This window comes from Pteronotus mesoamericanus, unplaced genomic scaffold (assembly GCF_021234165.1).
Source record: "Pteronotus mesoamericanus isolate MK-2021 breed Mesoamerican mustached bat unplaced genomic scaffold, CSHL_Meso_final scaffold_125, whole genome shotgun sequence".
NCBI classification, from domain to species: domain Eukaryota; kingdom Metazoa; phylum Chordata; class Mammalia; order Chiroptera; family Mormoopidae; genus Pteronotus; species Pteronotus mesoamericanus.
In genome coordinates, this window is record NW_026555304.1 from 9933735 (window position 1) to 9960510 (window position 26776).

At 39.1% G+C, this 26776-nt stretch overlaps 1 pseudogene; it reads left to right on the forward strand.

Annotated features, from left to right (window-relative positions):
* Positions 1–1103: 1103 nt before the first annotated feature.
* The window catches only part of LOC129082269 (60S acidic ribosomal protein P0-like), a 53263-nt pseudogene continuing 27590 nt past the window's right edge, over positions 1104–26776 (forward strand).

Genomic DNA, 26776 nt, shown 5'->3' on the forward strand with positions numbered 1-26776 from the left:
CTCACAGGTCATAGCAAGACACCTGGGTCCTCTTCATAATGTGGTGAGAGGGCACTGGAGGACATTAGACTGGAGAGTGATAAGACTTGATCTAAATGTGTGAAAATGGACTGTAGGAGGTCAAGGAGGAAGAGGGGAGACCCATCTGAGGTGAGAGGTCTGAGCAGAATGAGCTTCATCTGTCTTCTGCTCAATTGCCTGTGAAATACAGGGTTCAGCATACGTAATGCCTGCTTGAGTGTGGAAAGTGGTAATAATGTGGATGTAATAATTTATAATTTTAATTTAAACATTTCATCTAAAATGTCATATGCTGTGCTTGAGTGTGAAATTGTTATGTTACAGAATTACATGCTTATGATTTTGTAAAAAGAGATTTTGTAATAAAAAGGGGTGTTATTTGTGCCAGACACTGTATGTGAAGACTGATGTCATATTCTTCATAAATCCTTACTTCTTCACTAAGCATTTTCAGTTCCTTCAACTGTTACTCATAGGGCAAGGTTTTGAAGTTCTCCCCCTCCTACTTTGGACCCAATGACTTGTTTGCAGCTCCTTCCTACACCCTGTTCTATTTCTATGGTTATTCTCCTGTCCTCCATTTGCTCTACCCCATGTCACAATGGTCCATTCTCCCATCTAAAAAATTAGCTTTCTTTTCTTACCCCTGCTGATAACACTAGGAACAGGCTGATTTTCACAACAGCAGGATGAAGCAGAGGGAAATGTTGACTCATGGTGCAGTGACAACAAAGGGCTCAGCCAGCCTCGTTGGGACCTCCAAAGCTGGGATAATATTTCAGAGTTGTCTTGTGTCAGGGTAAAGGGGCCAGGACCTATATCCCCTTGCCAACTTGTCACTGGTTATAGATTGTTTGGTAAGGGGCATGGAATGGGAGAAGTAGCTCTCTTCTGCAGGGCAATAGTCCCAGGAGCTGGAGAACTTCTCTGTTCAGTGAGGAACTCGGTGGGATGCCACAGCATCCACTGTAACAAGCAAAGACTAGAGCCAAGGCAAGAGGCAGGGGTCTGTCTCTGCATCTGTCAGGTTTTCTTTCTCAGTGACATCACTCTCAGACATCTCTCCCCTTGAAGTAGCGTACATGGTCACAGACACTTTCAGACCTGTGTTCTACCAGCTCAGCTTTTCCCCCCGGTTCCAGCGAAAATCCAGTGTTGGACTCTTACTGGCCCAGATAGGTGCCTCTTCCTTAGTGAGTGATTATTATAGCAATAACACTAGATCTGCTATGGTTTATAAAAGATGTAAATAATTGCAAACTTTAGGACTTTACCTATTACACAGAGTCAATGAAATCATGAACAAAAGCTCAGTGTCTGTGAGTCAGTAGATGTCCAATCTAAAGCTGCTGCTGCTCCTATTGTTTTTAGGATGTATATAAGTATGGAGGCTTGGTAGCCAGAATAGAACATTCTCAGCAAAACTGCCCCGCTGTTTACCTCTCTCCTTGCATATTCAACTACCTCCTCTCAGGTGGATCTGTCTTGTTACCAGTTAAATATGTTCAAATTCCTCACATCTTAGAAGAAGAAAAACAAAAATTTTCCATTGACCCCTTTACCTTTCCAGCTACCATTCACAGTTGAATCTCTTGCAGAAAAGGAAAAAAGGTCAGGGAGTATAAAAATTCCTTCCATTTCCTCACCCTACTGCAAGTTAGCTCTGACCTCCATTTGCCCATTAAAAGAACTCTTGCTGGGGTCACTGATGATTTCTATGTTGCTAAAATCAACACACATTTTTCATTTCTCCTCTTAACTTCTCAGGAAAATTAGATACTGTCAACTGCTCCCTTTTCTTACAAAACTCTCATGGTTTCTTTGTCACATGCCCTCCTGCTTTGCCTTGTACCTCTCTGGGGTTCTTTCAGGACCCTGTCAGTAGGTAGTTTCCCAAAGCCAATCAATAGCTTTAATGACTATCCATTTTCTAGTGATTACTAAACTCCAGTCTCCATATCATATCACCCATTGGAGTTCCAGGTCCCTATATTCAATTGCTTCATTTTTAAGGACTTTTGGGGCAGTTTTGGATCAAAACAAAAAATTGGAGGGAAGATATAGAGATTTCCTATATACCCTCTGCCCCACATATGTATAGCTTGTCCCATTATCAACATCACTCACCAGACTTGTACAATTGTTACCAAGAATGAGTTATATTGACATATCATCACTCAAAGTCCACAGATTACATTAGAGTTCGCTCCTGGTGCTGTACATTCTATTGGTTTGGACCAAACATATAATGACACACATTCATCCCCACTTCTTTAAAAGTTGTCCCTATCCCTCCCCCTGCTCCACCCCTGGCAACCACTGATCTTTTACTGTCTCCATAGTTTTGTCTTTTCCAGCATGCCATATAGTTGAAATCCTGCATGAATGTAGCATTTTCAGACTGGCTTCCTTCACTTAGTAATACTCATGTGTATCAAGTTCCCTTTATGTCTTTTCATGCCTTGATAATTCTTTTTAATGCTGAATAATATTCCATATTTTGGAAGTACCTCAGCTTTTTTAACCATTCACCTACTGAAAGACATCTCTGCTCCTTCCAAGTTATAGAAGCTGCTATAAAGATCCTTCTGCAGGTTTTTGTGTAGATATAAGTTTTCAACTCTTTTGAGTAAATACCAAGGTGTGGGATTGATGGATTGTATGGTAAGACTATGTTTAGTTTTGGAATAAACCACCAAACTGCCTTCCAGATTGTGTGTAGCATTTTGCATTCCCACCAGCAACATCCTTGGTGGCTTCACATCCTTGCCAACATTTGATGTTGTCAGTTCCAGTTGCTTCTTGACTTCTTCTAGATGTATCAAAAAGCACATCAAACATAAGACTGTACTTACGGTCTCCCCACCCACTCCATACCAAACCAAATCCTTATCCAATATTTCATTTCTTGGATGATGACATGACCAATCAGACAGAAACCTAGAATTCTTCTTTGATACTTCCTTCCCTCATCCCCTATATGTATCCAGCCACCAACTTTCTTCTTAATTTTGTCATCTAAGTGTCTTTTGGATTGGTCCAGTTTTCCTCAGTTCCTCTGGTACCACTCTAGCCCAAACTATATCACCTTTCACCCCAAGTATGGCAAAAGCCTCCTAAGTGGTCTTCTCATATCTATCTTATCTTTGTTGCAGCCAAAGTGATGTTTTCAAATCTTGAAATAATCATGAAACCCCCATGTTTAAAATATCCCAATAGGTTTGTTTTTCCTATGTTTGTTTTAAATAAATACCAAAATGTTAACCCTAACCTGCAGAGCCTTGGCCATCTGGCCTCACTTTTTCAGAGTCATCTCTCCCATTTTCCACCACCAGCCCCTCCTTCTCTCTTTCTAGTCCATATGAATGGTACCCTCTCCCTCTGCAGGGTCTTTATACATGGTTTTGTTTTTTTTCTCCCCCTCCGTGTATCCACTCTTTGCTTGACTCTGCCTTACTCATCCTTTTATCATAAGAGAATATCATGTCATTAGCAAAGTATGGTCTTACTTGGGTCAGGCCAGGTTTTATACATTACAGAAACAAGCTTTCTTCCTTCAGAACATTTATATCAGTTTTTAAAAGAGAACCACTGATGTAATCATAATTGATGCCTCACTTCTCCCACTAGACTGTTCACTCTCTATGATCAGAGGTGTCTCATTTTGCTGTTTCATCCCCAAGTACTGTTAACATGGGACCCAGAACACTGGAGGCACTCAATGAATATTTGTCAAATGATGACTGGATATGGGGGAAAAAAGAGACAAATGAAGCTGCTGGTTGTGAGTTCTCTGAAGGAGTCGGCTGTGATGAATTTGCCAATGCATCTTTGTAACCTGGGAAATGGCTGGTTTCATGACTTCACCTAACGGGGACCTAATAAATATTAGCAGGACCAAACTGACATTATTTGAATTGGTGTACAATATCTGCTTCACTCTGAAATGGTTCTTGAGCTATCATTTACAGAGCACGGTTATATCATTTACATAACTATGTGCTCATTATTATGCTGAGTGCTTTATATGTGTTATCCTGTTTAATCCTGAAGATACCATAGATGGACATCATTTTTTAATTTTTATAAATGAAGTAGCTGCATTAGTCAAGGTCTTTATGAGAAAGAGATGACACACTCTATGCAGGACGGTTTCAGGAGAATTGCATAAAAGGACAGCTGACGAGGCTGTGGGCATGGGGAAAGTAAGACATAAGAGAAGATCCAATACCCCACAGTGAGCAGGGGCTGGGAGGACTTCATTATTACTACGAGGCATGAAAGTTATCAGAACCCACACTCAGAAGGTAGGGTAGAAATGACTGCCAGTCAGGATCTGAGATCTTGGTTTGAGAAGCATGTGGCCTGCCCATGGTGACCCTGAAGTGACCTGAAAAAAAATGCCCTGACTTCATTTTCCTCCATCTCTCTTGGAGGCTCTGTATTAGCCATACCAAACTAGAAGACAGAGAGCAAAAGCACCCTTGATGCCAGCCTGCAGGGCCTATAGCAGCTGGAGAAGGACAGAGAGCGGAACTGGAGGTACAAACTAAAGATATTCAAGTCCTACAAGCACAACCCTCAGAGCCAGAGGTCTTTTCTCCCAGGTCCAGGCTGCCACCTCCATAGCCCCCAGAGAGTGCAAAATGACTGCATGTACTGCCTTCTTGGAACTGACATCAGAGAAATTATAGGTCCACTGCTAGCTAACTACCGAAAAGTAAATATTCTGAAACTAGGGAGTGGTCCAGGGCATATGGAAAGTACAGAGAGGACATATCAAGTGGTCACCAAACCAGCAACTTCCCCTTATCTGTGCCTTGGAGGATCAAGGGTAAGAGAAGGAGGGAGAGTCTGGCCTGACTTCAGTAGTCCACGGGCTGCAGGTAATATGAAATCTGGCTACCTTGGTGACTCATGCTATTGACCCAATTCTATATTTTACAACAGGTTTTCTGAGGATAGACTAGCTCACCTATGGTCCACTTCATGCTGAATTAAATCTGGTAGCTATGGCTCTGATGGAATGTCCTTAGACTTCCTCAGTGGCTCAATCTCTAAAATTAGGATCAGAAAACAAGGGGATGTCTCAATTGTTGCATAATTTTAATGACTATCTGCAAAGGAAGTACAATGAGCCACTGATGTCTATGAGGAACATTATTTCTAACATCTTTCTCTTTTTACCTTCAACTGTAGCTTTTTAGACTGGCAGACATCTGCCAGCTGAAGGAGAAATCCCAAATTGTTAACCCAGGGGCACCAATTCTGATAAACTTGGCTCAGTGGTGACAGTCACTCCTCCAGCATTCTTAATTAAATCCAAATCCTCGTTAGCCAAATTTTTGTTCTTGTTATGGTGCCACACGCTGCTTCAAAATTTTATTTTTGTCTAGATAGCATAAACTTGTCATTGATAAGGTTTTGTCCTATATATGCCCCTACTCCCACCATAGCAAATTATTGAGTGCAATTTTATGTAGAGTATTAAAAAATATATATTCTCAGGCAATATGAGAATGTAATATTTGGTCATAGCTTTCATATTACTCAATATACAAGCCAAACTCATTTAAGTTTAGACCAAATGTTGATATCCAGAACAAAATATTAAGGTAATTATGCTAAAGAGGATTATAGTAGGTTTAATGGTGTCCCCCTCCAAAAGATAGGTCCCACCCAGAACCTCTGAATGTGGCTGTATTGGGAAAAAGGGTCTTAGCAGATGTAATTAAGGGAGTTGAGAAGAGCTCATTCAGGATTACCCAGGTGGGTCTGTAAGACAGAGGCAGAGAGAGATTTGAGTCACACTGAGGAAAAGGTGCTATTAAAGAGAATGCAGAGGCCAGACAGACACAGCCAACAAACAAGGAACTGCTAGAGCTACCAGAAGCTAGAAGAGGCAAATAAGGATGCTCCCCTAGAGCCTTCAAAGGAATCACAGCCCTTCCAACACCTTGATTTCTGATTTGGCCTCCAGAAACATGAGAGAATAAATTTCTGTTGTTTCAAGTCACCCAGTTTGGGGTACCTTATTATGTCAGGTACAGGAAACTAATACAGGGATTATTCAAATACCCTGACTGAATTCCTTCATTCTGCACTTGAGAAAAATAATAGCTTTAGCAAGTATAAAATATTTAACATAGCTGACTGCATTCCCTCTTAATAGCAACTCTAAAAAGTAGCCGGCAAAAGTCTGGAGCCACCAGAAGCTCAAGAGGAGAGAAGTGAAACCCAAAGCAGTTCAGTAATTTGCCTGAGAATAAGTAGCTGAGCACAGTAGCAGCAGGTAGATTCTTCTTGCAAAGCTCGTACTTAACCTATTCAATCTGTCTGTCATGGCTCAGAGAGGCCCAACAACATGCCCAAATCATATGGCCAATGAGAAACAGTCTAGAATGCAGGTTTCTTCCCCACCCCGCTTTCTGCTCGAGAAGTCTGCCCAGGTACAATGGCTGCATCTCTAACAGTCCAATCTGTTTAACAATAAAGAGATTTGTTTAATAGGATGACCTCAAAATTCATAACCTAGATCCTGGTGCTAAATAAAAATTGATGTCTCAAAACACAAGAGTAGTAAGCTGTTAACTATTTAAATGAGTGGTACAGGCTCTTCATTTGTTCATGAAATATCCTTAAAGATTCTGCAAACACTCAGAAAGTTAAGGTAATCAATAGTTCTGGGCCAAGCTGGTTTGGGGGACCCTCCACTTTGGTCTATTTTGTAAAAATACTTTATTTATGTGCTTCAAGGGCCACCATATCAAAGTCCAATAGTTGTAATGATAATGAACTAATAATCCAGTTGAGCAAGTAATCAAAGAAATATAGCAATTGTTTCTGAGGCAAAACACCCAAGTTTGCAATTACCTAGCAATTTCAGTTCTCTTCATTTGGAAAATTTTGCGTCTAAGCAGGCTGAGGCTCTCATTCGGAGTCCAGTTGATGAAATTAAGAATGATATATTAGCCGGAGAGATTTAATTAATTTTGGGTTATTTGCAGTTTTAATTGTGATCCAGACACAGCCAGAATCATCCTTTGTAGCGTTTTCTCCCTTCAGTGGGTGCTGAAGGTGATTGGATCTTAGGAGATGCTCTCAGTAGTATATGCGGCCTGCCAAGTGACCCAGGCTGCTTTGTCACCATATTCTGCTTTCGACCCATTCTCTCAGCTCCTATGGAGGTTAGGAATTCTAACAAGATCTTCCTTTTAAAAAAAAAAAACCAAAACAACTTTATATTAAGATAACTAAGAGACAATAAACTGCACACATTTAAAAGATGCAATTTTATAAGTTTTGACATATGTATACACTTGTGGAACTACTCTCACAATCAAAATAATTAGCATATCCATTGTCCTTCCAAACTTCCTCATGCCCCTTTATAATTTCTCTCTCCTACCCCACACAAACTCAGACAACTATTGGTCTGGTTTTTTGTCACTATTAACTGGCTTGTATATTCTAGGATTTCATATAAACAGAATCAGACAGTATGTACTCTTGTTTTGCTCTTTCACACAGTATAATTATGTTGTTACTAGCTTGGGCTGCTACAAGCTATATGTACATATGGTTTTATTTCTCTTGGGAAAATACCTAGGAGCAGAGTGGCTAGATAATACAGTAAATATATGGTTAACTTTTTCAGAAACCATCAGATTGTTTACCAAAGGCATTGAACCATTTTATGTCCCCTCAGCAGTACATGAAAGTTCCAGTTGCCCTACATCTTTGCCAGAACTTGGTATGCTTAGTCATTTCAATTTTAGCCATTCTATTAGATGTATAGTGTATCAAATTGTGATTTTTTAACTTGCATTTCCATAATGACAATGATGTTGAGCTTCTTTTTACATGCCTTTTTGCCAACCATGTATCTTCATTGGTGAACTTTCTGTTCATCTTTTGCCCATTTTTAAAATTATGTTGATTGTTTTCTTATTGAGTTTAGAAAGTTCTTTACATATTATACATACTAGTCTTTTATTAAATATATGATCTGCAAACATTTTTCCAAAACTATTGTTCGTCTTTTCATTCTTTTAACACCATCTTTTGAAGAGCTAAAGTTCTTAATTTTGCTGAAGACCTATTGATCAATATTTTTAAATAGATTGTGTTTTGGAATCTCTAAAAAAAATCTTTGCCTAGCCCAAATTCACAAGATTTTCTCCTATGTTTTCTTCTAGAAGTTTTACAGTTTTAGATTTAATGTTAGGTCTATGACATATTTTGAGTAAGTTTTTATACGTAGTGTAAGGTACAGATTGAAGTTCAATTTTTTTGTGCACAGAAATTGTTCAGCACCTTTCTTTCTCCATCCAATTGATTTTGCACCTTTCTCAAAAATCAGTTGTCTGTGCATGCATGCCTCTTTTTTCTGGAGTCCCCATTCTGTTCCATTGATTTATTTATTTATCTTATACCAATATCAAGTCTTGATTATTATAGCTTTAAAATATGCCTTGAAATCAGGTAATGTTAGTCCTCCAATTTTATTCTTTTTAAAAGTTGTTTTGGCTGTGCTAGGTTCTTGCATTTCCATATGAATTCTAGAGTCAGCTTGTCAATTTCTACAAAATCCTGCAAGAATTTTGATTAATATTTTGACCTATGAATACAGCATAACTCTCAATTTATTTAGATATTCTTTAATTTCTCTCAGCAATGTTTCTTTCTTTCTTTCTTTCTTTCTTTCTTTGTTTCTTTCTTTCTTTCTTTCATTCTTTCATTCTTTCCTTCCTTCCTTCCCGAGGATATTTTTTGCATTACTTTTAGAGAAAGAGGCAAAGAAAATGAGAAACATCAATGTGAGAGAAAAATATCAGTCACCCAGACCAGGGATCAAAACTGCAACCCAGACATGTGTTCTGACTGGGAATCCAACCATAAACCCTTTGAATATACGACAATGCTTCAACCAACCAAGTAACACTGGCCAGGACATTGTTTTGTATTTTTCAAATGCACCCGTCTTACTTATTTTTTGTCCGATTTTCTCCTCAATATTTCATCATTTTTGATGCTATAGTAAATAATATTTTTTTACATTGCAATTTTTGATGGTTCATTGCTGGTATATAGAGAAAACATGGGGTTTTATATTGACTTTGTATCCTGAAACCTTAATATTTTGTCCAATTTTTTTTCCAGGTGTTTCAGCTGAGAGGGTAAACCCAGTTCCTGTTACTCCTTTTTGGCTTGGAAGTCCCAAGACTGTCTTTGAACATTCCTAATGAGAATTTGGGACTGAATAAAGATGGTGGAGGAGTGAGTGGAAGTCACACAGACCTCCTCCCAGGATCAATCTGGAATTACAACTAAACTGTGGAGAAATCACCTGGAATAAAAAACTGAACAATAGCAAGAGAGGAGCCTTGTAACCCCAGAGACAGAGGAATCAGCTTTAGCACAGTCTAACTGAAGTTCCCACCACAAAGTCAGGAAATCAAGACAGATCAACTTAAGAAGCAGAAGGAGAAACAAAAAGAAGAGTCTCACAAATAATGGGAAGACAAAGAAATACCCCCCAGTCGAAGGGAAAGGAGGAATCTCCAGAAAGAGAATGAAATGAAAGAGAGGCAAGAAAACTATCAGATATTGAGTTCCAAACAATGGTTCTAAGGAAGCTCAATGAGCTCAGTGAGTCAGAGAGAATTACAAAAAACTACAGGGAAACTATGAGGGACTTACTACATGAAAAAGGACATAGAAACTATTAATAAGAGACAAGAGAAAATAAAGAATACAATTACTGAATTGAAGAACACAGTACAAGGAATCAAAAGCAGGCTAGATGAAGCCAATGAGCAAATCAGCAAACTGGAGGACAAAGTAGAAAAAAGCTCCCAGAAAGAGCAAGAAAATGAAAAAAGACTCAAAAAGAATGAAGAGGCGTTTAGGGAAATGCAGGACAACATGAAATGTGATAATATAAGTATAATAGGGATTCCAGAAGGAGAAGAGGATGAGGAAGGGATAGAGAACCTGTCTGAAAAAGTAATGATAGAAACTTCCTTAACTTGAGGACAGAAAAAGTCACACAAGTCCAGGAAGCACAGAGGGTCTCATTCAAGAGGAACCCAATGAGGCCCACTCCAAGACACATCATCATTAAAATGGAAAATATCACAGACAAACAGAGAATCCTAAAGCAAGCAAGGGAGAAACAGGTAGTAACATATAAGGGAGCCTTGGTACGGCCAGCAGCTGACTTCTCAAGAGAAACATTACAAGCCAGAAGAGAGTGGCAAGAAATATTCCAAGTAATGAAAAGTAAAGTCCTGCACCCAAGACTGCTCTACCCAGCAAGGCTCTCTATTAAAGTGGAAGGCAAAATAAGGAGTTTCCTAGACAAAAGAAGGCTAAAAAAATACACCTTCACCAAACCAGCACTGCTAAATATGCTAAAGGGACTGCTTTGAGATGAAGAAAAAGAGTCTATGAATACCCAGTTCGTCTCACAGTTGCCAATACTTGATACTTGATACTTGATATTACCAATATTTTTAATACTTATTAATCTGATTGTGACAATGATGTGTTATTTTAATTGTTCCTTTACTATTTGTTGAAACAATCTGTTTTTGCATATTTCTTGCCTATTTCTACTATTTTTAAAAAGTTTTACATGACTTTTTGGTATTTTTTATCCATTTTTTGATTAAATGTTTGTAGAATTTCTTCCCTAAAAAAACCCAAAAAAAACCATTAACCCTTTTTTAGATGTGTTGCAAATACTTTCCTATTCTATTACTTCTCCTATAACTTTTTTATATCTATATTACTGTAAAGTCTTAAATGTTTAATATTCATATTGTCAATATTTTACTTTATAGCTTCTGGGTTTGAATACATTACTTAATATTCATATTGTCAATATTTTACTTTATAGCTTCTGGATTTGAATACATTACTTCAGGGTAAGAAAAATATTAGTTTGTATTATCTCCTAAAACTCCTTAGATTTTATATATTGATTTTTAACTCACCTGAATATTTCTTGTATAATGTGAACTAGGGCTCTATATTTCTTTTATTTCAAGTAATAGTGGTCCATGCACCTTATTCTTTGAATAAGTCTTATTTTCCCCATTGATTTGAAATATCAGTTAATGATATATTACATTATTAGACAGATACATACGTTTCTCTCTAGAGTGCTCATTATTTTTCATTGTTCTACTTGATTATTTCTGTGCTAGTGTCATGTTGGTTTAATTGCTGAGACTTTATAATAGATTTAAATTTTTAAATATTTTATAATTAACTTTGACATTAAAAAAATAAATAAAATCAATCTGCATTTAAGGAAAGAAAGAAGGAAGAAAGAGAGGGAGAAAGAAAGAAAGAAAGAAACGAAAGAAAGAAAGAAAGAAAGAAAGAAAGAAAGAAAGAAAGAAAGAAAGAAAGGAAGGAAGGAAGGAAGGAAGGAAGGAAGGAAGGAAGGAAGGAAGGAAGGAAGGAAGGAAGGAAAAGAAAGAAAGAAAGAAAGGAAGGAAGAAAGAAAGGAAGAAGAAAGAAAAAGAGAAAGAAAGAAAGGAAGGAAAGAAGGAAGGAAAGAGAGGGAGGAAGGAAGAGAGGGAGGAAGGAAGGGAGAGATGGAAATCTTACCTTTTGCGACAACATGGATGGAACTGGAGAATATTATGCTAAGTGAAATAAGGCAGTTGATGAAAGACAAATACCATATGACTTCACTTATAAGTGGAAACTATTCAACAAAATAAACTAACGAACAAAACAAACCACAAGCATGGAAGCATGGAAACTTGGAGCAGACTGAAAGTGACCAGAGGGGATGGGGAAAGAGGACAATGGTGGAAAGAATGGGAAGGGACTAAACAAAGGACATGTATAAATGACCCATGGACATGGACAATAGAGTGGGAATTGACTGTGGGAGCAGGGGGTGGGGGTGGGATGGGTGGATGGGGGTAAAGGGAGAAAAATTGAGACAACTGTAATAGAATTAACATGATTTATAAATTTTAAAAAATTAAATTAAATCACTGAAAAAAAAAGAATTTGGATTCCTTTCTCCTCCAGCATGACTATATCCCTTTCCACTCCTGAAACCGAATTGCCTTTTTATTATATCATTTATTAATATTATTACCATTATCATTATTAAGCTTTAAAATGTATTCTAATTTCTCATTTGTGGTAATTACCCTTCAGAGCCAGGACAGATGGCAGGCAGCTGAGAAGGAATTTTCTAACCAGGAAAGAGGCTTGATTTTCTATTGTTTTAATTCTCCTCTTATTGCAAATTCCCATAGTGTTGTCCTTCTCAAATTCTGATGTATATCATAATCATCAGAGGAGCATATTTTAGAAATAAAGATTCTCAACTAGAACCCAAAGAATCATAGTCTGTGGAACCTGTAGTGTATTTTTGAATCCACTATACAGGAGATTCTGATATGTACCAAAGTCTAGAAGTTTTCATGACAGAGAGGTCTTGTGGACTACCCAGTCCAGGCAGTTGGAAAATTATTAAGTTGTAAAACTTCTCTCCTTGGTATTCCTTCTCTTCACTTTTTCTTCTCTAGTTATCAAAGGTTTCTCAGTTCCCACCCTAGCAAGCAGACTTTCACAAATTATTTTCAAGCGTTGTTCTAGGAATATCATATTTTCATGCTTTCTCATGCTTTCCTCCAAAAGAAATTACACAGTCCACAGCCCCTGCCTAGGAAGCCCCGTGACCCTGCCTGCCCCCTAGCTAGCCACAGATCATTGGCTCAGGGTGCCTTTAACAAAAATCAGCCTTGAGTTGACTTCAGTAAACTGGGCGTAGCTGTAGTATGGTCTCCTGCAAAAGCGGTGCAGAAGCGAGGCTGTTGCAATTCCTGCACTCAATGCGAGGAGTCTAAAAGTAGTCAACCCATGGAGATACAAATCAGACTGGTGACACCTGGGGCTGCAGGAAGAAGGGATGTCGTGTGACTGCCTAATGGTTCAGGATTTCTCTTGGGGAGATGAAAATGTTTTATAACTAGATGGAGGTGGTGGTTGCACATTATCACTGTAGTAAATGCCACTGAGTTGTGTACTTTAAAATGGTGAATTTCACATTCTGTGAATTTCCAAAAAAGAATAAAGGTCAAGGAAGTGAATGTAGAGTGGATGTGAGGCCATGAGAGCCCCCGGAGGATCATGTTCCATGAGAGATCCTCCAGGACACACTCTTCATATCAGGCATGGGCTGGTGAGGGGACACCAGAGTCAGGAGGAAGTTCTGTGTGGTCACATCTGTGGGCAGGGCCAAGGGTAGAAGAGGAAGTTACAGAACTTGTCTCTGTGGGATTGACAGGGTCTTGAAACAAGAGAGGTTGGATGTTAGTGCTTAACTGCCAGAGGTGGGAGAGGGGCTTCCACAAGAACTGTGAAAGCCAACAAGGTCAGAAGGGCAACCAGGGACCCTTGACACACAGGGAGCTGTGCAGATAAGGATGCTTAGTATACATAACAATATGTAAGTATAAATATAACAGTATATAAACACTTGAAAAGCAGCAGTTTGCTTAGAAATTTAGACTACCCGTCAGGTATTCACACCTTGCAGGAGCTGGGCACACTGGACTGTGTTTATCATGTGCTGGCACGGTCACCCTGCTGAGCCTGTCAGGCGTAGGCATACTTGTGGGTGGGGAGGGGACTCTTGAAGATGAGTCCATATCTGGCATTTAGTAATGGATGAAACGGCAATCCCCAGACAGGAAGCAAGAAGTCAAATAATAGGACCCAGGTAGATGGGAGAGGGAGTCCTCCCTCTATCTGTGTCTTCTGTTCTTGGCCTGGATTTTGAGATGTTGGCCCAGCTGATGGGAAAATGGCTCCAGCCATGGGGTGCCCAGATAGCAGCTAGGCCTGGAAGCAGTAGATACCAAATGCCAGGGTGTATCCGAATCCCATGGAAGCTTTAAAATATCATAGCTGTTCCACATCCCAACCCTACAAAAATTCTATTTCAAAAGCTGAAGGAGGAGAGGAGCAGGTAGAAATCGTATTTTCAAACATCAATCCAAGTGATTTTAAGGCACTCTCCCGGTGATAAAGCAGCTGTTTTAGGGAATCCTCTAGGACCACTGAAGACATGTAAAACATAGACTAGAATGAACAGAGTCCTAGGTGGTAAGGAGAGAAAGCACCAATATAGAGCCATGATGAATGTTTGGACTTTATCCAACTGGCAAGGAGAAGGCACTGGAACATTATAAATGAGGGCAGATCTGATTCACATTTCAGAAGTTATCATCTCCAGAGCTATTAAAATATCATGATACTTGCCCTGGCTAAGTGGCATATATCATGATACTCAAGGAGTATTCTTATCCATTGGTGAAAGAAAGTCACATTGTAAGCTTTTAGGTCACCCAGGTTAACTGCCCTTCATATCTCCACTGCCTTCTGAGTTTTATCTTAAAACAGGTGTGAGCTAGTCATTATGCTTTTGTACCCTGGAATTATAAAACCACATGGTTGGTGAGGGCCTCAAGAGAGCTTTTAATCCAACCTGCAGACTTCCAGGCAGTTCCATACCTCAGTTCTCTCAGAGGCAGAAAATCTAAATCACATGTCGATCTTGGCCCTGAGGACCAGTTTCCTGTTTCTCCTGGTGGGATGAGAAAACTCACCATCACTCTGATGAAAGGCTTGAAAACAATTCAGGTTGTTCTAAAGAAATTCAACAGTAACAGCAGGAAAAACAGGAAACTAAAAACACCTTGGGTGCCTTTGGATGCTCAGAATCTAGTCTTGTTCCACTCTGACTATTCCAATCTACTATTCGACTTTTTCCATAAAATACATAATTCCAGTCCAGTCTAGAAATGCTGATGGAGTTCCCAGTGGCACGGCACCATGCCAGCACAGGGGGGTTTACTGACACCTGAGACAGGGACCTAAAATGAAAAATTAGGCCTCTGAAAAGTCATGTGAAAAGAGATTTTATATATATATATCTCTCCCCTCAAAACGGAATTTATTTATAAAAGATTGTGTGTTTATTCTTACATGTTTAAACTTCAGTCACCTTCAAAGCACTCTCCATTTGATGCAATGCACCTATCGAGATGTTTTCTCCACTGCCCAAAACAGTTTTTGAGCTCGTTGATTTTGATATCTTTCAAGTGCTTCTGCTGTTTTTTTGGTTTCACCTCTTCCACATCAGCAAAATGTTTCCCTTTGAGGACTTTTTCATCGAGGGAAACAAACAAACAAAAAAGTCACTCAGGGCAAGATCGGGTGAATAGGGAGAGTGGGGCATGGGGGTCATGCCATTTTTTTGGTTAAAAATCACTGAACACTCAGTGAGGCATGGGCAGATGCACTCATTAATCACCCATTATGAAATGGGCAAAAGCATCGAAAGAATCTTAAAAAAAACTCACTGAAGCTGAATACAGCATCTCATAAAAACACCAGCTGGTACACTGATACAGATGGGTCCCTAGAACACTCATCTAGCAGGGGAAGCCTTTACTATAAGGGGCCCACCACCCAAAATCTTAGCACAGGACTTCTGGTTTAAATCATTTGTTGTTATTAGAAAACTCAACATAACAATGAGATAGAGCAAAAAAATAAAAGAAAATAAGGAAGACCATTTGAGGTATGGCAGGGGGAGAAAGAAACATGCTAGAGATCCATGCCAAGATTCATGTCATTCTGGCCCTTCTCTCCCATTTTCAGAAAACCTCCCAGTAGCTTTGCTGTCTCAAGCACCTACCGATAAATACCGGTAATGGAAACATATTAGATCAACAGTACTCTGAGGAATCTATCTAGCTTTTAAATGTGGTTCCATTATGGGATTACACTAGCACCTCCAAGGCCAATACCCAAGTACCAAGGCTGGGGGACGTGACCCAAGGAGCTCAGGCAAAATGACAAAGGAGACAGTTTGGGCTCTGTGGCAGCAGATAACATTTTCTTTTTCCAAAGAACCACAAAGCCTTTTAAAAAGCAAATGGAGTAAGTGTGTGGGCGAGAAGTCCCCCTCTCTGTGATAAATAGACTGGGAGGAAGAAAGTAGAAAACATGTGAATTGCCAGAGGAAACACAGTAGCATGAAAATCATCAAAATTTCAGAGTTAATTATATACCACTCTTCAAGACATGAGAAATATGAAGACAGAAAAATATCAGTTTAGTGATGGTTGAACAAACAATTCTTTCCCAGAGGCAAAGAGAGAGAAGCAAGCCTCATGAAATGCTGGCAATTATGCAGATGGCAGGAAGAATATAAGAAAAAATTTCATTGACAATGCAAGACCACAGAATAAGGGAGAGTGTCAGGTGGACAAAAAGTTGTCTGAATTGTTTATAGTTTTGAGTGCACCAACAGATCAGCAAGCATTTAGCTGACTTGTAAAAAAATACCCTCAGGAGTCAAGAAAATTAACCAAGAAGTTAAACATTTATTAAAAACAAACTTAGAGATTATAGAAGGAAGGTCCAGTCTGAAGAGTCAGCAAAAGTTGAATCAGCTGATTTCTGGCTGTGGGGCATATTGTGTTTGACTCAGAGCACAAAGTCCTGGTGGGGAGCTTCAGGAGGCCCCACTGTTTTGGGGGCCTCAGGGTTGTCTGGGAGGAATACTGGTTGGTTTCAGCTTTCCCTGAGAAAAGCTGATGACACACCACTGAGCAACCTGGGACCCCTGACTCCCGACCATGACATTTATACCCAGGGAAGGGAAGCCAGTGTCTGTTGTTTGTTTGCAAACAAGTAACGCTTAGGTTGGGGATTGGGCAACACTCAAAATTAAACCGAGCCCTGAGCTTTTCAACACCTGTTGCCAGTGCTTAGAATCCATTGCCCAGGTAAACAAAGTCCTTTGCTGTGAGTGGCAGAGTTTTACCTCCTCCAACCCCTTTTGTTGTAAACATTGAGCAAACAGGAAATATCATTTGAACAGACAAGGGAGACTTGGATGCATTTTTTTAGCACAGCACTGAGAATGCGGGATCTTGCAGGGATGTACACACAGTTATTTTGGGGGAATGGTGGTGAAGGCAAGGAACAAGGTTTTCCTGATGACAGCTAAACTTTTACCATATGCTACTCTCTGTGTTAGTCTTTTTCTCACTAGAAGTGAGACCCAGCAAATGTCAGGTTTGTACAAACCTTTGACAAAAGGTAATGTCACAGAACTCTCAAGTAGTCGAATTTACCTTTTTGTGAGTACCCATTACTGGCTCCTTTTCCTAGACCTCCTTGAATTAAGACATATAAAAATTTTACATGACCATATTTTCACCAGGAAAGAAAATAAGATTTTTTAAGAAATAATCCCTCTATCATCCTTTAGTTACAATACAATTTGCAGCAGACATCCTGCATGTCTTAAAGCTACATGAAAACCTAAATGCCCCAGTGTCTCAGGTGGGTGCTGCATGGGGAGAAAAAAGTAGAAGGGCCATGAGCTTCAGAGTCAAAAAGGTCTGGGTGTAAATGACAGCTTTGCAATTATACTAGTTGTGTGACCTTGAGCGAGATGCTTAATCTCACTGAATCTCAGTTTATCATTTGTAAAATGAAAATAACAATATCTACCTATGAGAACTTTCAAGCCAATAATGCACATGAGATAAAATACACTCAGCATAACAGCTGGAATGTTAAAAAGCATAATATATGGCAGTTATTTATAGTATCATTGTTATTAAAATAAGCTAGAATTTTGAAATCAATTTTTACTCTAAATAATTACTTTGAAACATTTGTATGGGCTTTAATATGGACCACCTTCCGGGCCAAATGTGTCTTAAGAATTAATGCAAGCTATAGTGTGACAAAGTAAGCAATTACTTAACATTAGAAAGGTTGCATTTAGATAATAAAATGAAAAATTAAAGTTTTCCTATCCCCAGTAACTCTTGTTGAATCAAGTCTCTTTGTTTTGTTTTGTTTTGTTTTGTTTTGTTTTATCTTTTTGGCAAGCACCTGCATTTCAAATTGGATGAAACCTCTGGCATTTTTTTCTGATGCATAGAGTTTTGAACTATGGCAATATTTATATTCCAATATCATATAGTTCCAGAAAGTTCAGGTGATGGCATAATGTACATACCAAAATAAGGGTACAGCATTAAAAATGTTTATGTTTCAAATAATGTGCATTAGTATTCAGAGAGAGAAGAAAAAATTGGCTCCTCATGGAGCTCCTTCCTACTATAAGTTATTGTAAATATATGCCTCACACTTAGAAGTATGAAATGTATAAGTCAGGGTGCAGCAGCAGAAAATGAAAGTGTCCTAGGCACTTAAAGCAAAAAGGGGGTTAATATTGTGATTTATATATTTACAAAATCATCAGAAGGCTTAGGGGAACAACCCTTCAGAAGCTGCTGCATCTTCATAATTGTCAGCAAAAAGGCAGGGAATTAAGAACCTGCCCAACATGATATCATATTTAGAAAACCCTAAAGACTCCACCAAAAACTATTAGAACTAATGAATGAATTCAGTAAAGTTGCCAGACACAGAATCAATATATAGAAATCTGTTGTGTTTCTATAATAATTATTATTCTATAACAAACAATTAGAAGTTAAAAAAAATTCTATTTACAATTACATCAAAGAGCATAAAATATCTAACAGTAAATTTAACCAAGGAGGTAAAAGACCTGTACTCTGAAAACTATAAGATATTGAAAAAAATAAATTGAAGAATATATGTATAAATAAAAGGATGTATGTTGTGCATAGATTGGAAGGATTAATATTGTTAAAATGGCCTTACTACCTAAAGCAATACACAGATTCAATGCAATCCCTATTAAAATGTCAATGGCATTCTTCTCAGAACTAAAAACGCTAATTATAAAATTAACATGTAATCACAAAAGGCCCCAAATAGCCAAAGAAAACTTGAAAAAGAACAAAGTAGACAGTATCATGCTCCCTGATATCAAACTATGTTACAAAGCTAATATAATCAAAACAGTATGGTACTGACATAAAACCATATATATAGAGCAATGGAATAAAATAGCCTAGAAATAAATTCTCATTTATATGGTCAATTAACCTATGACAAAGGGAGCAAAGATACACAAAGGGATAAAGACAATCACTTCAATAAGTTGTGTTGTGAAAAGTGGACAGATATATGCAAAAAATGAAATCAGACCACGTTCTTACACCACACAAAAATAAATTCAAAATGGATTCAAGGCTTAACTGTAAGACCTGAAACCATAGATTCCTAAAAGAAAATATAGATAGTAAACTCTCTCACATCACCCTTAGCAATATCTTTTTGGATGTGTCTCCTCAGGCAAGGGCAACAACAACAAAAAAATAAATGCTGGAACTACATCAAACTAAAAAGATTTTGTACAGCGAAGAAAACCATCAACAAAACAAAAAGACAATCTATTGGGTGGCAGAATATATCTGCAAATGACATATCAGATAAGGGGTTTGTATCCAAAATATATAAGGAACTCTTACAGCTTAACACCAAAAACCCAAACAATCCAGCTGAAAAATGGACAGAGGATCTGATTAGACACTTCACCAATAAGAGCATACAGATGGTCAAACAGAGAAATGAAAAGATGCCCAACATTGCTAATCATCAGAGAAATGTAAATTAGAATCACAATGAGATATCACCACACACTTGTCAGAATCATGAAAAAACCAATAAACCAGTGCTGGTGAAGATGTGGAGGAAAAAGGGACACTAGTGCACTGTTGGTATGATTGTAACTAGTGGAGCTTCTATGAAAAACAGTATGGAAATTCCTCAAAAAATTAAAAATAAAGCTGCCATATGATCCTGAAATTTAACTTATGGAGATAGACAAAGAATACAAAACATAAATACTAATTCAAAAAGATAGATGAATCCCAATATTCATTGCAGCATTACTAGTAATAGCCAAGATATGGAAGAAATGTATATGTCCATCAATAGGTGAATAAAGAAGATGTGGTATCTATATAATGGAATATTATTCAGCAATAAAAAAAAGAATAAAATCTTGTCATTTGTGACAATATGGACCTGGAGAGTATTTTGTTAAGTAAAATAAGTCAGACAGAGAAAGACAAATACCATACAATTTCACTTATATGTGGAATCTAAAAAACGAAACAAAAAATAAACAAAACAAAATAGAAACAGACCCATAGAGATAGAGAAAAAGCTGATAGTAGTCAAAGGGCAGGGGATGGTGGATGAGAATTTTAAAATATTTTAAAATATGTTTAATGAAAGAAAAGCTAATTTAGCTTAATTTATGGGCAGGAGTGAATACTCAATGTCATGTATTCTTTTATCCAAGAAATGCTCATTTTCTCCTGGTAAATGCTGCATAGATTAATGTGATTGTATAAAAAAAAGGACACAAAGGAAATTTGGATAAATAGCTAAGTCATTAATTTTTTTGAAAGAAAAGGATAGGGAAAGGACACAAGATGGAGGCAGTGTAGGTGGAAGTTACACTAACTTTCTCCCAGGACTAAACTGAAGTTACAACTAAATTAAAGAGAAATCATCCTGAATAACCTACTGAACACTAGCTGGAGAGAAGCCCGATAACAAGGATTTACAGAAGAAACCACATCACCATATCAAGACTGGTAGGAAGTATGGAGGCATGAGAGGGCTGGCTGTTCTACCACAGGCAGCAGCTGAAGCTCCAGAGGGATATTTCAATGGCCACGGCATTTCCCTTTAGAAATGTGGGCTCCCTAGTCTAGAGCACCAGAAGCAGAAAATAAATCCAAAAAAATCTGACTATGAAAAGCAGAGAGGTTTTGTTCTGCCAAGAAGAGATGTCTAGAGATGCAAAGAACCTCTTAAAGGGCCAATGCACAAAATTTCATTTGCAACCACTTACCCTGGACTCTGGCAAAGGGAGGGCATAGTGGACTAGAAATGTGTGAGGAGAGTCTGGGGCTGGTGGCTCAGGGGAGAAAGATGAAGGGTCAGCCACCAGGATCCCTGTGCAGGCTCATTCCCCATACTGCAGAAGTCATCTTTCTGAGGCAGAGCACTAGGCTTAATGTGGCATCTTCCTCGGGGGAAGGAATACTATCACCCACAGGATTCCCTCTCACCACACCCTGTGGAGCTTAAGCCAGGCTGCTGAGTACAGCTCAAGGATATTGCAGAGATCAAGGTAAACAATGAAGGTCGATCTCTGGGAGCTGTGAGACTTTAGCTGACATCCCCCAAGCCTGGTGTTGGTAAAAGCCATCCTTGGTGTGCAGCTCGGTTCTTTCTACACACACTGAGTCCCAGCAGAGTGAGCCACAGGCTGTGGATCACTGATAGCTCAAACCAGGTTGCACAGGGCCAGTCACAGGGAGTGTTAGATGTAGACCAAAACAAGAGTTTTTGCAAGCAATTTATCAGATATAGAGTTTAGAGTAATGATTATAAGGATACTCAACAGCATGGAAAAAGACATAGACCATAAAAAAGGGCCAGTCAGAAATAAAATATGCAATATCTGAAATAATACACTGGAAGGAATAAGCAGTAGGTTAGATGAAGCAAAGGACAGAATCAGCAATATGGAAGATAAGGTAGGAAAAAAAACACCCAGGCAGAGCAGCAAAAATAAAAAAGAATTAAAATAAGTGAGGAGAGCTTTTGGGACAACATTAAGTGTAACAACATCTGCATCATGGAAATACCAGAAGGAGAAGAAAGTGAGCAAGGGATCAAGAACCTATTTAAAGAAATAATGCCTGAACACTTCCTTAATCTGGTAAAGGAAAAAGACACACAAGTCCAGGAAGCTGAGAGTGTCCCAAACAAGTTGGACCCAAGTAGGCCTATACCAAGCATGTCATAATTAAAATGGCAAAGTTTAAAGACAAAGAGGGAATCCTAGAAGCTACAAGAGAAAAGCAGCTAGTCACCTACAAGAGCCCTCCAATTAGACTGTCAAATGATTTCTCAAAATAAACATTTCAGGCCAGAAGGGATTGGCATGTTAATAGTCAAGGTGATAAAAAGCAAGGACCTACAACTAGGGCTACTTTACCCAGGAAAGCTATCATTTAAAATTGAAGATAAATAGCTTCCCAGACAAGAAAAAAGCTAAAAGATCTTGTTAACACTAAACAGGTACTGCACACACAAGAATAATTCGAAATGGATTAAAGACTTAATTGTTAGACCTGAAACCCTAAAAATCCTAGAAGAAAACATAGGCAGCAAAATCTCAGACATTGTTCATAGCAGTATTTTATCAGATATGTCTCCTCTGGCAAGGGAAACAAAAGAAAAAATAAATGGGACAATATCAAACTAAAAAGTTTTTGCACAACAAAGGAAAACATCAACAAAATAAAAAGGCAATCAACAGAATGGGAGAACATGTTCACCAATACATCTGAATAAGGGGTTAATACCAAAAATTTATAAAGAACTTATAAAACTCAACACCAAAACCCCCCCCCAAACAATCCAATAAAAAAATGGGCAAAGGACCTGGATAGACACTTCTCCAAAGAGGATGCACAGATGGTCAATAGACATATGGAAAGATGCTCAGTGTCACTAATCATCAGAGAAAAATTAAAACCACAAAGAGAAGCCATCTCATATCTGTCAGAACGGCTATCATCAATAAATCAACAAACAAGTGCTGACGAGGATGTGGAGAAAAGGGAACCCTTCTGCACTGTTGGTGGGAATGCAGACTTGTGCAGCCACCATAGAAAGCAGTATGGAGATACCTCAAAAAATTACAAATGGAACTGCCTTTGACCTAGCAATCCCACTTCTTGGAATATATCCAAAGGAACCCAAAACACTAATTCAAAAGAACATAAGCACCCCTATGCTCTTTGCAGCATTATTTACAATTGCCACGATATGGAAGCAGCCCAAGTGTCCCTCAGTAGATAAGTGGATAAAACAACTGGGACATTTACACAATGGAATACTACTCACTCATAAAAAAAGAATAAAACTTTATCCATTGTAACAGCATGGATGGACCTGGAGAAAATTATGATAAGTGAAACAAGCCAGTCAGAGAAAGACAAATACCACATGATTTCACTCATATGTGGAAGGTAGTGAACAAACCGAATTAACAGCAAAATAGAGACGAACTCATAGATGGAGAGCAGAATGACAGCTATAGGGATGGTTAGGGGATGGAGGTATTGAGCAAAAAGGAAAAAGTACTCATGGACATGGTCAACAGTGTGTTGATTGTGGGCAGAAGTGGGTATAAGAGTAATAAATGATAATGGAAAAAATACAATAAAAAATTTTAAAAGGGAGTAAAAGTAAGGCATTAGATTTTACTACATGTAACTTTCAATTTTCTAAGTCTTAAGATTTAGTATAAACTGAATGATAAGACAAAAAGCAAGGTATGATTTTTTTTGCAACAGATAATAAAGAGTTAATCTTTATATTAATTATATTTTATGGATTATGCTATTACAATTGCCCTGATTTTTTCCCCCTTTGTCACCCTCCACCTAGTGCCCCCTACTCCCTGAGGCAATCTCCCCACCATTTTTCATGTCCCTGGGTTATGTGTATAAGTTCTTAGGCTAGTCCATTTCCTATACTCTATGTTACATCCCCATGGCTATTCTGTAACTACTTATTTATACTTCTCAATCCTCTTACCTCTTCACCTATTCTCCCTGTCCCATCTTCCATCTGGCAACCACCTGGTGACTAACTTTTTTTCTCTTGATGCTTTTCAAAGAGTTTCTCTTTAACTTTTGGCCATTTAATTTTGATGTGGGCCTCTTGGCATCCATCATAATTGGGATTCTCCATGATTCCTGGACTTGTTGTTTATTTCCTTCACCAATTAGGACAGTTTTCTTTCATTTTTTTTTTTAACAGACTTCCAATTTCTTGCTCTTTCTCATCTCCTTCTGGTACATCTGTGATGTGAATGCTGGAACACATGAAGTAGTCCCAGAGGCTCTTTATGCTATCCTCATTTTTTTTTTTATCCTTTCTTCTTCTTGTTATTTTGATTGGTTGTATTTTGCTTCCTTATGTTCCAAATTATTGATTTGATCCTCGGCTTCATCTAGTATACTGTTGTTTCTGTGTAAATTGTTCTTTATTTCGGTTAGTGTATCCTTTGTTTCTGACTGGGTCTTGTTTATGCTGTTGAGGTCCTCACTGAGTTCCTTGAGCATCCTTTTAAACAGTGTTTTGAATGTTGCATCTTATACACAGCTTATCTCCATTTCATTTAGTTCTTTTTCTGGAGTTTTGATCTGTTCTTTCACTTGGGCCATGTTTCTTTGTCTCCTTATTCTGGCAGCTTCCCTGTGTTTGTTTCTATGTATTAGGTAGAGCTGCTTTGACTCTATGTCTTAGTAGTGTGGCCTAATATAATAGATGTCCTATAAGGTCCAATGGCACACCCTCCCCAATCACCCAAGCTGGTACTTGAGGTGTGCCCTTTGTGTGGGCTGAGTACACCCTGCACTTGTAGTTGAGCCTTGGCTGCTGTTGGAAGATCAATGGGAGGTATTTTCCCAGACCAGTGAGCTGCAAGGACTTCCTGTGACCGCTGACCACCAACTTGTACCATACGTGGATTATCATCTGTGCAGGGGCAGGATGGTGGTGCTCCGATGTCCTCTGTAGCTGTCTACTGGGTGTACTGGCCCTGGGGTTTCCTGGGTGATAAAAGCCAAGGTCACCTCCCACCTGTGTTTTGCCCGGAGCACCCTGCCTGAGCTGTAAGTCAGCCAGAGATGGCTGCTCCTTGTGCTGGGCTTACAGATTCCCAGAAGAAGCCAAGCTGTGAATCTAATCTGGCTATGGCTAGGTCTCGCTGAAGCCAGCTGCGGCATGTTTGCTAGGATTTGGGAGCCAACACCAACCATTGTTATGGAAAAGCAGTTTGGGTGGGATAGTAAATTGGGTGGGGCAGAGTCTCTTGGGATCTCCAAGTGGGAGTCACACAGTGTTAGCCAGATTGATAGAGTCTTAGATATGGCACCGGTTTACCAGCTCTGTGGGGAGAAGGGTTTAGCAAAGGGACAATGGCCTCTGCATTGATGCCAGGCACTTCAGTTTCTCCCTTTATACCACTGGTGTCTTTCAAGCTGCTACCCCAGGACTGGAGCTCAGAGGGAGAGAGTGTGAGTAGGTGAGTCCTTGTGTGGGTTCTTTAAGAGGAACTGTTTGGGAATCCAGCAGTTTCTTCCATTGACTCAATCCCTGCTGGAGTTTGCAGCCAGAAGTTGTAGGAAGTTATATTCCTGGAATATCAATCCTGGGCTGGGGTATCTGGTGTGGGGCTGGGACTCCTTGTTCCCGATATATCCCTCCCAAATATTTGTCCACTTTGTTGTCGGACCAGCCCATTCTGCATCTGCACCCTTCCTTCCAGCCTGGGTGGATGTGGTTTCTTTAATTCCATAGTTGTCAGACTTCCATTCAATTTGATTTCATTGTTATCAGACTTCCATTCAGCCCAATTTCTGATGTTCCTGAGTGATGGTTGTTCTATATTTTAGTTGTAATTTTGATGTTGTGTAAAGTGGCGAGCCATGTCTGCCTACTCCACCATCTTGACTGGAAGTCCTCAATCTTCTTTTCTCAGTCGTCTTAGTATATAAAGTGCTCAGAGACTTACAAGAAAAACATCAAATCAATAGGTAAATAGGAAAAAGACATTAATAAGCAGTTCTCTAAAAAAGAAATAGAGATTGTCAGTAAATTTTTATTGTTCAATTCATTAGTAAAATTAAAATCTTAAATTAAAGCAAAGTATCTTTCTACACCTATCAACTAGAAAAAGAGAATGGAATGAGATCAGTAAATCAGGGCAGCTAAGTTGGAAAAAAAGGAGAGGTAGGAAGGAGAGAAGGAGGAGGGAGAGAGAAGAAAGAGGGAAAGAAAGGGAGGTGGACAGGAAGGAGCAGGGGGGAAAGGGAGAGGGAAAGAAGTCTCCCAGAACTATTGCTTTCCTGAGAGCTTTTGATGCAAATTTCAAGGATCAGAGTGCCTCATGGTTTCAGCTCTTCCCTCAGAACCACATTTTTTCGCCCTAGATCTGCTTTGGAGAAGGCAAGTGTCCTTCCATGCCTCTCAAACCTCAGGCAGCTGTCCTGCAGCTGCAGGCAGTCCCACCTCTGTCACTGAGGTTGCCAGCAGAAAGATGTCTTGTGCCAGCTTCCGCCTTCAGACACCTTGGGTATACATCTAAGCCAAGTAACCCAAGTCATATCCATAGCCCAACTGTACAGGAGGGCATATTAGAAGGAGCTGGAAATGGATGTTGGGCAGCAACGCATCCTAGCATCACATGTGGCGTCGGGCAGAGCTGGGCTTGATAGCTAAAGAGCCAAATGTGGCCCTTGCCTATGTGGCTCAGTTGAGCGGAGTGTCATCCTGTTAACCAAAATTGTGGGTTCAATTCCCAGTCAGGACACATACCTTGGTTGCAGGTTCAGTCCCCAATCAGGACATGTGTGAGAGGCAACCGATCAATGTTTCTCTCTCACATTGATGTTTCTCTCCCTCTCTCTCTTCCTCCCTTCCCCTTTCTCTAAAATCAATGAACCTGTCCTTGGTGAGGAAAAGAAAAAAAAAAAAAAAAACCAAACATGACTGCTCACTCTGTCCCCACTAGTAGCTGCATGTTTGCAGAAAATTCTCTGGGTACCTTCATGCATACAAGGACTTTGTCAGTTCTTTAAACAAAAATACGCTCTGTAAAAAGCATGAGGAGAGATCATCTCCTGGCACTACCCCTATGCCCCTTACC